The sequence below is a fragment of the Phacochoerus africanus genome, chromosome X (assembly GCF_016906955.1).
Source record: "Phacochoerus africanus isolate WHEZ1 chromosome X, ROS_Pafr_v1, whole genome shotgun sequence".
Taxonomy (NCBI): Eukaryota; Metazoa; Chordata; class Mammalia; order Artiodactyla; family Suidae; genus Phacochoerus; species Phacochoerus africanus.
Genome location: NC_062560.1, coordinates 122,492,057 through 122,504,552, shown reverse-complemented (window position 1 = coordinate 122,504,552; position 12,496 = coordinate 122,492,057). Strand labels below are relative to the sequence as shown.

At 40.5% G+C, this 12,496-nt stretch overlaps 1 pseudogene; it reads left to right on the top strand.

Moving 5' to 3' along the window:
• The first annotated feature begins 2,509 nt into the window (after positions 1-2,509).
• The window catches only part of LOC125118137 (armadillo repeat-containing protein 10-like), a 45,168-nt pseudogene continuing 35,181 nt past the window's right edge, over positions 2,510-12,496 (top strand).

The window sequence follows — 12,496 nt, the reverse complement described above, 5'->3', positions numbered from 1 at the left end:
ACTCCTAGGGATCAAAAAGGGAGAGGGTGCCAGGCCACAATAACTCCTGATACTGTCCCAGATCCCTTTGCTCTGGAATCCGCCTTTGCCAAAAGATGTGCACACATACAAGGGAGGGCCCTGGGTCCGGTCAGGTACGAAAAATAAAACAGTTGGGCAAAGAAAAACAAAGACCCGGAAGAACCGTCCTATAGAAGTGATTTAAATCACCACTCAATGCACCCCTCATTGAGAAGGACACCCGCATCTGCACCCACACCCACACCTGCACCCCCTTTTGGGTGTGTATTACTGCTTTGCTTCTGCCTTAAATTGACTACTTCTCTGTGCTCTCCCATTTGTTGTACTGTGTTTCTAATAATAAACTTTACACCTATGTTTTACAGTCTTTGCCTCCTTGAAACATTCTTGCTTTCAACAGGGGGCAAGATTCAGGGCAATTCTGCTTGTAATCTCTAGTGGGTCCATTGGCTAGGATTCCTGGTTTTCACCCAGGCTGCCCAGCTTCAACTCCTGAGCAGAGAATTAAGATTTGGCTTCAATCCAACACTCACTGCTGTCTCCCCGAGATCAGTTTTATTGGCCTCTGTAGGACGGAGCAGCAGTCAAGGGTCAGATGGGTCAGCACACATGTGGAGGTCACCTCCCTGTTGAGGGAGCCAGCACAAAAAAAAGGCTCTGGCAGTTTTACGGGTCCTGGAGTAAGAGGAAGGCAAGGGGGAGGGCTACGAGAGAGAAAAATAGGTGAGAAACATGTTCAAGGTTCTGCCTCCTCCCCCCACAGGGAGGACTCAGCAGAGCCCCAGGAACAGACCTCTGCCCAAGGCCTCAGATAAAGACACTTGAGAATGAAAGCCCTGGGCTAGGAAGGCAAACCTGAGAAGAGAATGGCCTGAGGCTTTGACTGCAACCCCCTTCAGGGACTGCCCTCGAGGAGCTGTGCCCCCGTCTGGGTCTGGTGTGGGCAGGACGGCCTTTCTCTGGGAGGCCTGCCAAGTAAAGCCTTGGTGGTGGCCTATGGTCAGGTCGGAAAAACCACATATTAGGGTTTTTCACCAGAGCCCGACTCCTCACCATTAGAGATCCAGTATATGCCAGGGACTGTGTGAGGTGCTTGACATTCCAACAGTACTACTGAAACGGAGCTGGACCCTAAGGTCCTTCTCCCCCCACAGCCCACCCCCCTTTCCCCACCATTGAAGGTCTGCCTGCTTTTTGTAGAAAAAATTTCGTCAGAGAAGTGAGAAATGCAGAAACAAAGCAAGACAGTCAGATGAGACCAAATAATAATAGTTTAGTCATTAGGCAACGTCAAGGACCTTCAGGTCCTCCTCAAGAGCTATAGAGCATATTCTGAGCCATGACCTATGAGCTGTGTTATAGACACGGAAACCCCCATCAGGTGGAAGAAGTTAACTCCATGATGACCAGACTGTAGCCATGACATAAGCTGCCACAATTCTGAGAACTGGCCTCAAAGAAATGGGAACAAACTGATCCTGGAACCAAGGACTAACTGTACTTAAAACAATATGACGCTGGTCAGACCACCCACGCCCAAGTTCAAGATGACTGTCAGAGGCGACTGCGCTGTTCTGCATGCCGCCCCCTCTCTCCACCTATCAAAGCTCTTGTCCACTGATTGTCAGTGGGGGAAATGAGCCTTCAGACACAAGTCTGCCCACACCCCAGCCCTCAGGTTGCCAGCCTCCGAAATAAAGCAAACTTCCCTTTCCACCAACCTTGCCAGAACCTGAGGGTCACAGCACTAGATAATCTCCCCAGGCTCACATTGCTAGTAAGCAACGGGCTGAGACTAGACCCCTGGTCTAAATGCATCTTGGTTCCTCCTTGTTTCCACACCTTCCAGCCCGAGGCTGACCTTGCATCTCAATTCCTTTCTCAGTTTTCCATAGTGTCTCTCAGGCCTCAAAAAGCAGGTCTCTGTACCAAGATACCAAAAGCAAGCCTAGAGAAGGAAAATGGCAATGCGCCCCCTGTGGGCTTCACTAACCTAGGGCGTTCCTCTCCCAACCGCAGGCTTCTCTGAGAGCTGACTGGACTTCTGGCCAGTTCTGAGGCAGGAGATTGAGGTGCTCCAGGACAGACATTTACAACTAGCCACCTGCTTACTCCTCAAGATAGAAAGAACAATAGGCTTCTGTGGACACTTTAAACAATGGTAATGGCAGCGGCAGAGGGGAGCTAAGCCCTTCTTGGGCAAAAGATCAAGAGGTCAATACTTCCCATCCTTGGGGTCAGGGAGACCCCGACTCCACACGTGCAGAACGATCCCTCTGGGACAGAAAGGGAGGGGATGCCAGACCATAGTAAGTCTAGATAACCTTCCCACCATGCTTTGTTCTGGAATCCATCTTCGCCAAAAGATACACATATCAGGAAGGGCCCTGCATCCGGTCAGGTGTGAGGAATAAAACAAGGTAATTGGCCAAAGGAAAACAAAACCTGGAAGAAGTGTCCCATATAAGAGGTTTAAATCACCTCTCTGATGCGCTCCTCCTTCGGGGGGACTCCCATCCAAGCACTCCTCCTTTGGGTATGTATTACTGCTTCACTTCTGCCTGAGATAACTGTGTGCTCTCCCACTTTTTGTACGGTGTTTCCAACAGTAAACTTCGTACCTATTTTCAGTGTCTTCGCCTTCTTGAAACATCCTTGCTTTCAATGGGGGCAAGAAATCAGGGCAAGACTGCTTCTAGCCTCTAGCAAGTCTAGTGGCTAGGATTCCTGGCTTTCAAGCAGGCTGCCCAGGTTCAATTCCTGAGCAGAGAATGAAGATCTAACTTCAAGCTATCACTCACTGCGCTCTCTCTCTGAAATAAGTCCCAGCCCTTTTCCGATTTACAGCACCCACCCACCCCACCTCTAGTCTTCCTCAGCAGGCCCTCTGTCCAACTCTGGGACCTGACCAGCTTACCAGTTCTTTACTCTCTCCTCCTCCGAACGCTGTGCCCTACCCCCGATGGAACAGCCTAGAATCATCTGCCCTTTCCATGACATAAAGCGTTCCTTCTCCTTGCAGAGGTTCCCTTGCTGTCCCATCCCTAACCCTGGAACGTCTCTGATAGCACAGCCCCTTTGATTTCAAAGTTCATTTTGAACAGTGATGCCTAGTCATTCCCTACTGGCCTCTCTCTCAAAGTGTTTTTCAAATGGGCTGATGAGTAGGGTCTAACTGGGCACATCTTTGATTGGTTTAGGGGTTATAACTTTGAAATCAGAGAGGTTTGTTTGTTTTTGTTTTGTTTTTTTTTTTTTTTAACTGCTTATATTTGCAGTAGGATTTTAAAGGCGGTATCTTTTTTGAAACTGGCCAGTGAACACATCCACAGGTAAATGAGCCTAGCCAGGCATTTAAAAACCAAAGGCTCTCTCATACATCGTGGATGAGAGAAGACTGGGAAAATCATGGTGTGGAATAAAACATCTGCTGAAACTGAATTCCTGAAGCCCTGGAAGGCTCCTAGGAGGTAAAAATTGGCCCATTTTAGACATGCTAACTCTGACGAAAAAAGAAGAACATATATCTTTCCAATGCCACTCATCTATATACCTTTCACGCAGGAAAAATCTTGCTTTTTGGTGTGCCTAATGGCATGTGTGCGGGTGCTCAGGCAAGTTCACTCACGTGGAGGGTGGCAGAGACTCGGGCTGAGACTGTTCTTCCATCAGAAGGAAGGAGAACACTGTCAGCCTGCTGAGATCGGAGAGGTTATTGCAAAGGGCAGCAGAGAAAAGCACCAGGGCGTGAGAAAAGCAAATGCTCCCCACGAACCTGATGGGACCCTGTGTTTGAAAGCACCTGTCACATAGTAGGCACTGGGAAAAGTTGGAGGATTTAAGGCAAATTTGGCCTTTCAGAAACCCCTTCAAGAAATGAAGAGAGTTGTTCTTATAAGAAATTCTACGAGTTGCTTTGTGTTGGGTACCTACTGTGTGTCAGCTTGTGGGACGTACTAGAAGTACTCGGCCACATCTTCTCTTCCCCTCTTTCCTGGGCACGAGGAAAACTATACTGCCAGTCCTTGTGTCCTTACACAGGAACCAGTGGGCCATCCCCAGGCTTTCTCTTCCACTCGACAGCGAGCGTGGCTACCCCGTGTTTCCATGGAGAAGCAGAAAGGTGGACGCAGCCTGGATCCCTAGAGTGAAGGGACCCTGCCAACTTCCATCAGAATTTATGTGAACAAAAGGAACTTTTTCGTCTTAAGCCAATCAATCTTGGGATGTGTCTGCTGCATCGGCTAGCAGTTACATGAACTAGGAGCATAGTATGTAGCTAGTATTTCTGTTGTAAGGAGTATTTAACCCTTTCATAATATTTAAACCATGTCTTTTTGTTTCTTTTTCTCAGCTTTATGGAAGTAAAATTGACATATAAAAGTGTATAAAATATTTAAAGTGTACACTGTGGTGATTTGATACACCTATGCTTTGTGAAGGGATTCCCTCCATCTATTGAATTAACACATGCATCATCTCACGTATTTACTTTGTGTGTGTGCTCTATGTGACCATTTCAGGTTTACTCTCAGCAAATTTCAGTGACACAATAGTGTTGTCACCTATGGTTTATATTAGATCCTTACACCTTATTCATCTTATAGCTGAAAGTTTGGGCTTTTACCAACTTTTCCCTATTTCCCCCATCCCCCAACCCCTGGCAACCACTTTTCTACTCTGTTTCTATGAGTTAAACTTTTTTTTTAAGATTCGACATGTAAGTGATATCATGCAGAATTTGTCTTTCTCTGCCAGGTTTATTTCACTTAGCATAATGCCCACAAGTTCCCTCCCACGTTGTCGCAAATGGCAGGATTTTTTTTTTTTCTCATGGCTGAGATATATACATATATATATATATATACATATATATATATATATATATACACACATATATATATACACACACACACATATATACCACATCTTCTTCACTCATCCACTAATGGACACTTAGACTGTTTCCCTCTCTTGGCTACTGTGAACAATACCACAATGAATATGGGAATGCATATATGGCTTCAATGTTTTGTCTTCATTTCCTTTGAATATATACCCAGAAGTGGGATTGCTGAATTATACTGTAGTTCTACTTTTAATTTTTTGAGAAAACTCCCTAGTGTTTTCCATCATGGCTGCACCAATTTACATTTCCACCAACAGCATATAAGGGTTCCCTTTTCTCCATATCCTCACCAACTCTTGTTATCTCTTGTCTCTTTGATAATAGCCATTCATACAGGTGTGAGGTAATATCTTACTGTGGTTTTGATGTGCATTTTCCTAATGATTAACTATGTTGAGCATCTTCTCATATACCTGTTGGCTATTTGTATGTTTTCTTTGGGAAAAAAAAAATGTCTATTCAGTTCCTTTGCCCATTTTTTAAAGCGGATTATTTTTTGTTATTGAGTTGTAAGAACTCTGTATATTTTGAATATTTTGGATATTATTTTTGCTTTCCTGTTTTTACCTCTGGTGTCAAATCCAAAAAATTCACCTAACCACAAATGTGAAGCTCACTGCTGAGACTACAACTTTTCTATGAGCTATTAGTTTGATACTGGCAGATTTTTAACAAGAGTCTGATGTAGCCCTATGCCTGTCATAACGCCTGTGAAAATATCTAGAAAATGAGAAACTGTGATTACTTACAAATGTCTAAAACCAAGTTCACTTCCAAACTCCAAACCTCTAGCCCTTCTAGCTTCTGTTCATGGGGAGAGTGGAGAGAGCATGGGCTTCCTTGTCAGACACAGCTACATTTATATCCTGACTTTGCAAATTATTGACCTTGGTTAGGGAAAATTATTTATCCTCCCTAATGCAGCAGAGTGGAATAGTTAAAAGGAAACTTTCTGGTGCCATACTGCATGAGTTTCAATCCTGATGCTGCTATTCAATAGCTATATAACCTTGGATAAAATATTTAAATTCTCTGCATCTCAGATTCTTTAAAAACAAAACAGGGATAGAAATAGTGCTTATCTCCTTTAATTGATGACAGGATTATATTAACACATACATGTAAAGGCTTAGAATAGAACTTTGCAAATCCTAAGTGCTCTATGAAAAATTGCTATCATTATCATAAAATAGAGATAATAATAATAATGATTACATCATTAGATCATGGGAGACAAATGGAATAATGAAAATAGGATTTTTTTTGGCTGCACTCATGGTGTACAAAAACTCCTGGGCCAGGGATCAAACCCGAGCCACAGCAGTGACACTGCTGGATCCTTAACCACTAGACCACCAGGGAACTTCCACAAAGCTATCAAATGATGTATATGAAGCAAGCATATCAGGTAATCAAGGACAACCTTGTATAGTAGATACTTGGTTTTTCTCACTTTTCTTAGCTTACTCATTGCCTCAACACCTGCCCTCACAACACAAGCATGAGTCTCGACAAACAATAGTGATTATTCCCAGATAACCAACAACTTCCCAATAGACATTGACCTCATTAATGTATGTCTCTTTTAAGCTGATCATTTTACTTCTTCCATTTCTTCATTCTAGGCTCCTTGAAAGAAGAGCAGCCATAAGAATTATAAATTCAGGAGTTCCCATCGTGGCTCAGTGGTTAACGAATCCGACTCAGAACCGTGAAGTTGCAGGTTCGAGCCCTGGCCTTGCTCAGTGGGTTAAGGATCCGGCATTGCCCTGAGCTGTGGTGTTGGTCGCAGATGTGGCTCAGATCCAGTGTTGCTGTGGCGTAGGCCGGGGGCTACAGTTCCGATCAGACCCCTAGCCTGGGAACCTCCATATGCCGAGAGTGCGGCCCTAGAACATTAAAAAAAAAAAAAAAAAAAAAAAAAGACAAAAAATAAAATAAAAAATAAATAAATTCAAAGTAAATTCCTTAATAGAATTTATCTATTTCATATGGAATGAGTTGTGATAGTTGATGTTTTTTGAGGAATTGGTTTATTTCATCTAAGTGGTAAAATTTATGTGTAGACCTGTTCATTGTCAAAAGAATATAATTTAGAGTTAATATAGAAGAATATTTATTAGAAATGCCAAGAATTTTTCTTAAATAGCAAGAGAATAAGCCTTTATAGGAATTAAAATGTACTACAAAGCAGTTTTAATCAAGAGAGTGGCCTTGGCACAGAAATTAACAGATGAACTTGAAACTGAGTTGCAAGCCTAGCAAGAGTTCTGAATATCCATGGGAAACATATTAGAAAAATGTTTTGGTTTAAACCTCAGCTTTCCTATTTTTTAAAGGTGTAACCATGAGCAAAGTTTTGTGATCAGGTCCTCATTTGCAAAAGGTAAATAAAAATAGCACCTGTGTGTGAGGCTTTTTGGATTTTCCTCTAAGTAAAAGAAAACCTCAAAAAAAAAAAAAAAAACTTAATAAGTAGGGTTAGTTTTGTTTCGTTTCACTCACACCACCAAAAGTATGGAGGTAGGCAAGGGTTGGTATAAATGCTCAAAGAGGTTATCAAAAATCAAGCTTATATCTTCTTGTTCATAACAATCTTATTTAGTAGTTTTGTTACTTGCGGCCACAAGAAGCCCAGTGTATTTCCAGGCATTATGTTCTCATTTCAGGGGAAGAATAAAAGAGGAAAGATCAGAAGAGGATGTGCCTGTATCAGAGAAACAAAATTCCCCCTCATATCCTCATTTTGTATCTGAACTTTCTCTGGATTGAAGACATATGGCTATCTGCAGCTTCAAGGGAACAAGGCAAAGTTGTCTTCTCTCACTGCTGCCTTAAATTCTAAACTTTTTAACGTCAAGAAAAATGATTTCCAATAAAGAATGCAAATTGTCTCTAGTAACAGATAACATTATTGCCTACACAAGATACAAGGTCAAAGTAAAGTGTATTCTTATAAAAGCAATGGATAATCGGAGTTTGAAACAAATAACACAAAACCATTGTCACTAACACAAAGATAAAAATAATAAGGTATGAATTTAACAAAATATACACCAGATCATTGTGCTAAATGCTACAAAACACAGAGGGATGGAATCATAGAAAACCTAAGTAAATGGAGAGATATACAACTGTCATAGATTGGAAGACTCAATATTTTTAATATGTCAGTTCTCTCTGTTTTGATCCATAGGTGCAACACAATCATTGAAATTATAGCAAGCTTTTAGTAGATATTGACAACCTGATTCTAAAATTTATATGTAATGGCACAGAAACTAGAAATCCAAAACAATTCTGGAAAAGAACAAATATTCAAAACTATTTGATCTCAAGACTTATTCTAAAGCTATAGTACACACTATAGTGTTGGCACTAGGACTTACTCTTTTATCGAAGTAACTAATGACAGACCCAGAAAGGGACTCATACAAATAATCAATTGATTTTTAAAGGTGCAAAGTCAATTCAATGGATAATCTCTTCAACAATGGTGGTGGGGCGATAGAACATTCGTAAGTACAAATATGAACATTACCACATACTGCACAACTTATACCAATATTTTGTGTGATCTCAGGTTTGCCAAAGAGCCTTTTTATCCCCTCTGTTTATGGCCTCACCTGTAGCATATGAAGTTCCCAGGCTAGGGGTCAAATCAGAGCTGCAGCTGCAGGCCTACACCACAGCCACAGCAACAATGGATCTGAGCCACATCTGTGACCTACAGTGCAGCTTGCAACAAAGCCGAATCCTTAACCCACTGAGCAAGCCCAGGGATCAAACCTTCATCCTCACGGACACTATGTCAGGTTCTTAACCCACTGAGCCACAATAGGAACTCCTTCCCAAAAAGCTTTTAGGTAAAACACCCAAATTGTGACCATCAGGAATTCCCTACTGTGGTGCAGTAGGTTAGGAATCTCATTGCAGTGGCTCAGGTCACTGCAGAGGTGTGGATTTGATCCCTACCCCAGTGCAGTGGGTTAAAAGAATCCTATGTTGCCACAGGTGCAATTTCAGCTGTGGCTCGGATTCAATCCCTGGCTTGGGAACTTCCATATGCAGTGAATATGGCCATTAAAAACAAAAAGCATTACCATCAAATAGTAAATTGATAAACTGGACTTTATGAAAATTAAAAACTTTTGCCCTGCAAAAGACACAGCTAATGGAATAAAAAGAAGCTGCAGATTAAGAAAATGTTTTGCAAATAACATTTGATTATAAGTAATAGTTGAGTTAAAACTCAACAATGATATTGGTGATCATTTCATAATGTATTTAAATGTTGAATCACTAGGTTGTATACTGGAAACTAGCATAAAAGTGTATGTCAACTATACTTCAATAAAAAATTGGATGGTGGAGTAATCTTAAGAAAAATAAACCTCAATAACAACAAAAACAATAAATGGGTCAAAGATAAGAACAGGCATTTCACCAAAGAAGATATGTGGAATGTTATTCAGTGTCATTATTCACTAGGGAAATGAAAGTTAAAACCATAATAAAATATCACTATGTGTTTATTAAAACAAAAATAAAGTACTGGTGAGGATGTGGAGTATCTGTAATTCTTACACACAGTTGGTGGGAATGCAAAATTGAGCTCTTTCTTACAAAGTAAAAAAAACACTTGCCATACGACCCAGCAATCCCACTCCTAGGCATTTACCCAAGTGAATCGACAACTTATGTTCACACAAAAACCTGTACGTGAATGTTTATAGCAGTTTTATTCATAATTGCCAAAATCGGAAAACAAACCAGATGTCTCTGAACAAGTTAACATATAACCGAACTAGAGTATATTCATAACATACAAAACTATTCAGAAATGAAAAGGAACTACTGATCTATGCAACAACATAAATGGTTTTCAAATATATTTGTCTAATTGAAAGAGGCCAGACAGACAAGTTGCATACAGTATTATTCCATTCCTATGGCATTCGGAAAAAGGCAAATGTATAGGGATGGTAAACAGGGGCTTTCTGGGATTGAGGAAGGGACGCAGACTAGAACGGGTCAGCACAAACTCATTTTTGTGGTGTCGGAGCCGCTCTGTATGGTACTGTGATACCGGATACAGGACTCCATGCATTGGTCAAAACTCTTAGAACTGTATACTACAAAGATTGAATGTTAGTGGAAAAAATTTAAAAATCAAACAGCATGTCAAAGGAACTCAAGATGCAATGCAGACTATGACAAAGGAATCTAATCGTATTAACCATACTGAAGGAGGCAGGGAAGAAAGGAGATGATTTAAGTAACTTTGGAAAATGATGTTTTGACTCGATATCGTAAAGTTAGAGAGACAAACACTTGTACACAAGCCTTGCACTCTCATTGTTAAATTTGTTTTTCACAGGAGTAAGGGTTAGCAAATCTGAAATCACTGCACCTGTGTCCTAAGTTTTTAAAATAAATAGAGTACATTGTGGCAATGAGAGCCAAGTTTCTCCTTGTCAAAGAAAGAAGTGACAATTAAGCCAAAGGAAATGGTATAATGGTCCTCCTGGTGGTGGATTAGAGTTGGAAATATTAAGAACTCAAGTTTATTTTAGTATGTATACAGTTACATAAATAAATACATAGATAAATATATATTCTGTATTCTTGAATCAGTTTGCATACATTCAATCCATAGCTTTGTCTGCTTGGAGGACCTAGAAACAATGACACCCCAGCAGCTACCTTGTTCCTAGGTTTTGCTCTTTAAACACCATGCTCTAATAAGAAAAGCCAAGTTCCTTGAGTGATGGTTAATTCCAGGACTTGGCAATGCACCTAGAACACCTCATGATGCCAGAAAGCACAGAAGCGCAAAAAAGGAAAGGGTGCACAAAAGGAGGGGTGATGTCAAAAGGACAAAGGTGCCAATCCAAAAGAGCTCCAAAGGGCCAAAGGTGGAACAATGTGAAAAATAAAAGAAACAATGGTAGCTTGGGATTAAAACTGAAAGAATACAATTAGTACCCATGAGCCCATGCTGATATAAATGATCTCAATCACAAATGAAAGGACAACTCTTGCTTACGAAATAATTCCAGCAGATGCAGAGGGAATGCAGGAAATAATCACCATTACAACAGCACAGTGACGATTGTGTCAGGCACGACCCACTAAGAAAAGTAACGTTAGCTGGCAAAAGTTTAAGAAAAACAGGATATTTGCACAGAGTCAAAACGTCTCCCCTTTCCAAATTAATTACTTTGCTGGTTTTAACATCTGGATATATTTTTTGACACACTCAGGAAGGTGCAGCTTAATTTTCACATGCGTGAGCATGGGCTGGGCTTAATGACACGGTTCTTAGGTGTAGAATATGGAAAGGGAAAAATAATTTTAGAGTGGGGACACGGGACACACACCAAAGTCACCAGATGATCAAGGTTGACATCGGCAGTGAGACATCGATACCGCAGATGTCCTGATACGATGCAATGTAAAGGGCACATCACTTCTGTGCTATCTATCCTCAAAATCTATAGCCTCAGTCTAATCAAGAAAAAATATAGAGAAAAAAAACAAATTGAGAGATATTCAGCAAACACTGATCGATCAGAGTGTCAAGGTTATGAAAGAAAAGGAAAGGCTAGGGAACTGCTGCAGATTGAAAGAGACTAAAGAGGACATAACCACTAAATGAAGTGTGTATCCTGCATTGGATCCTGGAATGAAAGAGGAACATTAGGAGGAAAAACGGTGAAATTTGAATAAAGTTTAGTAAATAGTATTGCACCAATGTTAATTTCTTAGTTTTGATCATACTTGTAATCATGCTTACGTAAGACGTTAACACTATTGGAAGACTGGGAAAGACTACCCTCTATACTATCTTTCCAACTCTTTTAAGTCTAAAATTACTTTAAATAAAATCTTTAAAAAAAGTGCAACAGATTGGGAGATAATATTTTGAGGAAATATGACAGTTATTCCTAATATGTAAGGTGAGTCTGTAGGTTGAAAAGAAAACCTCAAGCCAATAGAAAAGCAGGCAAGAACGATGTGCAGAACATTCACAGAAAAAGAAAGACAAATGATCAGTAAATATGTGAAAAGCTATTCAGAGAGAAGACTTTATGGAAGCAGAATTTGAATTATTATTGTAAAACACTAGTAGTTCAATGATAGTGATGAACCCACTGAAAGACATTTCTTAGATCACTGTGTGTGTGGGAGAGAGAGAGAAAGAGAGAGGGAGAGAGGGAAACTGAGAGAAGACAGAATTCATATACACATTTGTAAGCATTCTTGGTATGTGTTATGTATGTTGTAGATATTTATGAGTACAGATATGTATTCTAAATGTATGATTTGTGTGCACATGTGATCACAGTATTTTGCAAAAATCAAATCCATTTATAATACAAACAAGACTTTTTAATGGTTGTAATATTCCAGAAATAATGAGGGAGCTGAAATTCTGTTGGGAGAACAAGGAATGACGAGAATGGATTAGACATGAGAGGTAGAGGAGCATATCCTTGGTAGAATTTGCTAGAATGACTTCTTCCAGAGCAGTAACTCTTTCATTTTCACTGTTACTTACAG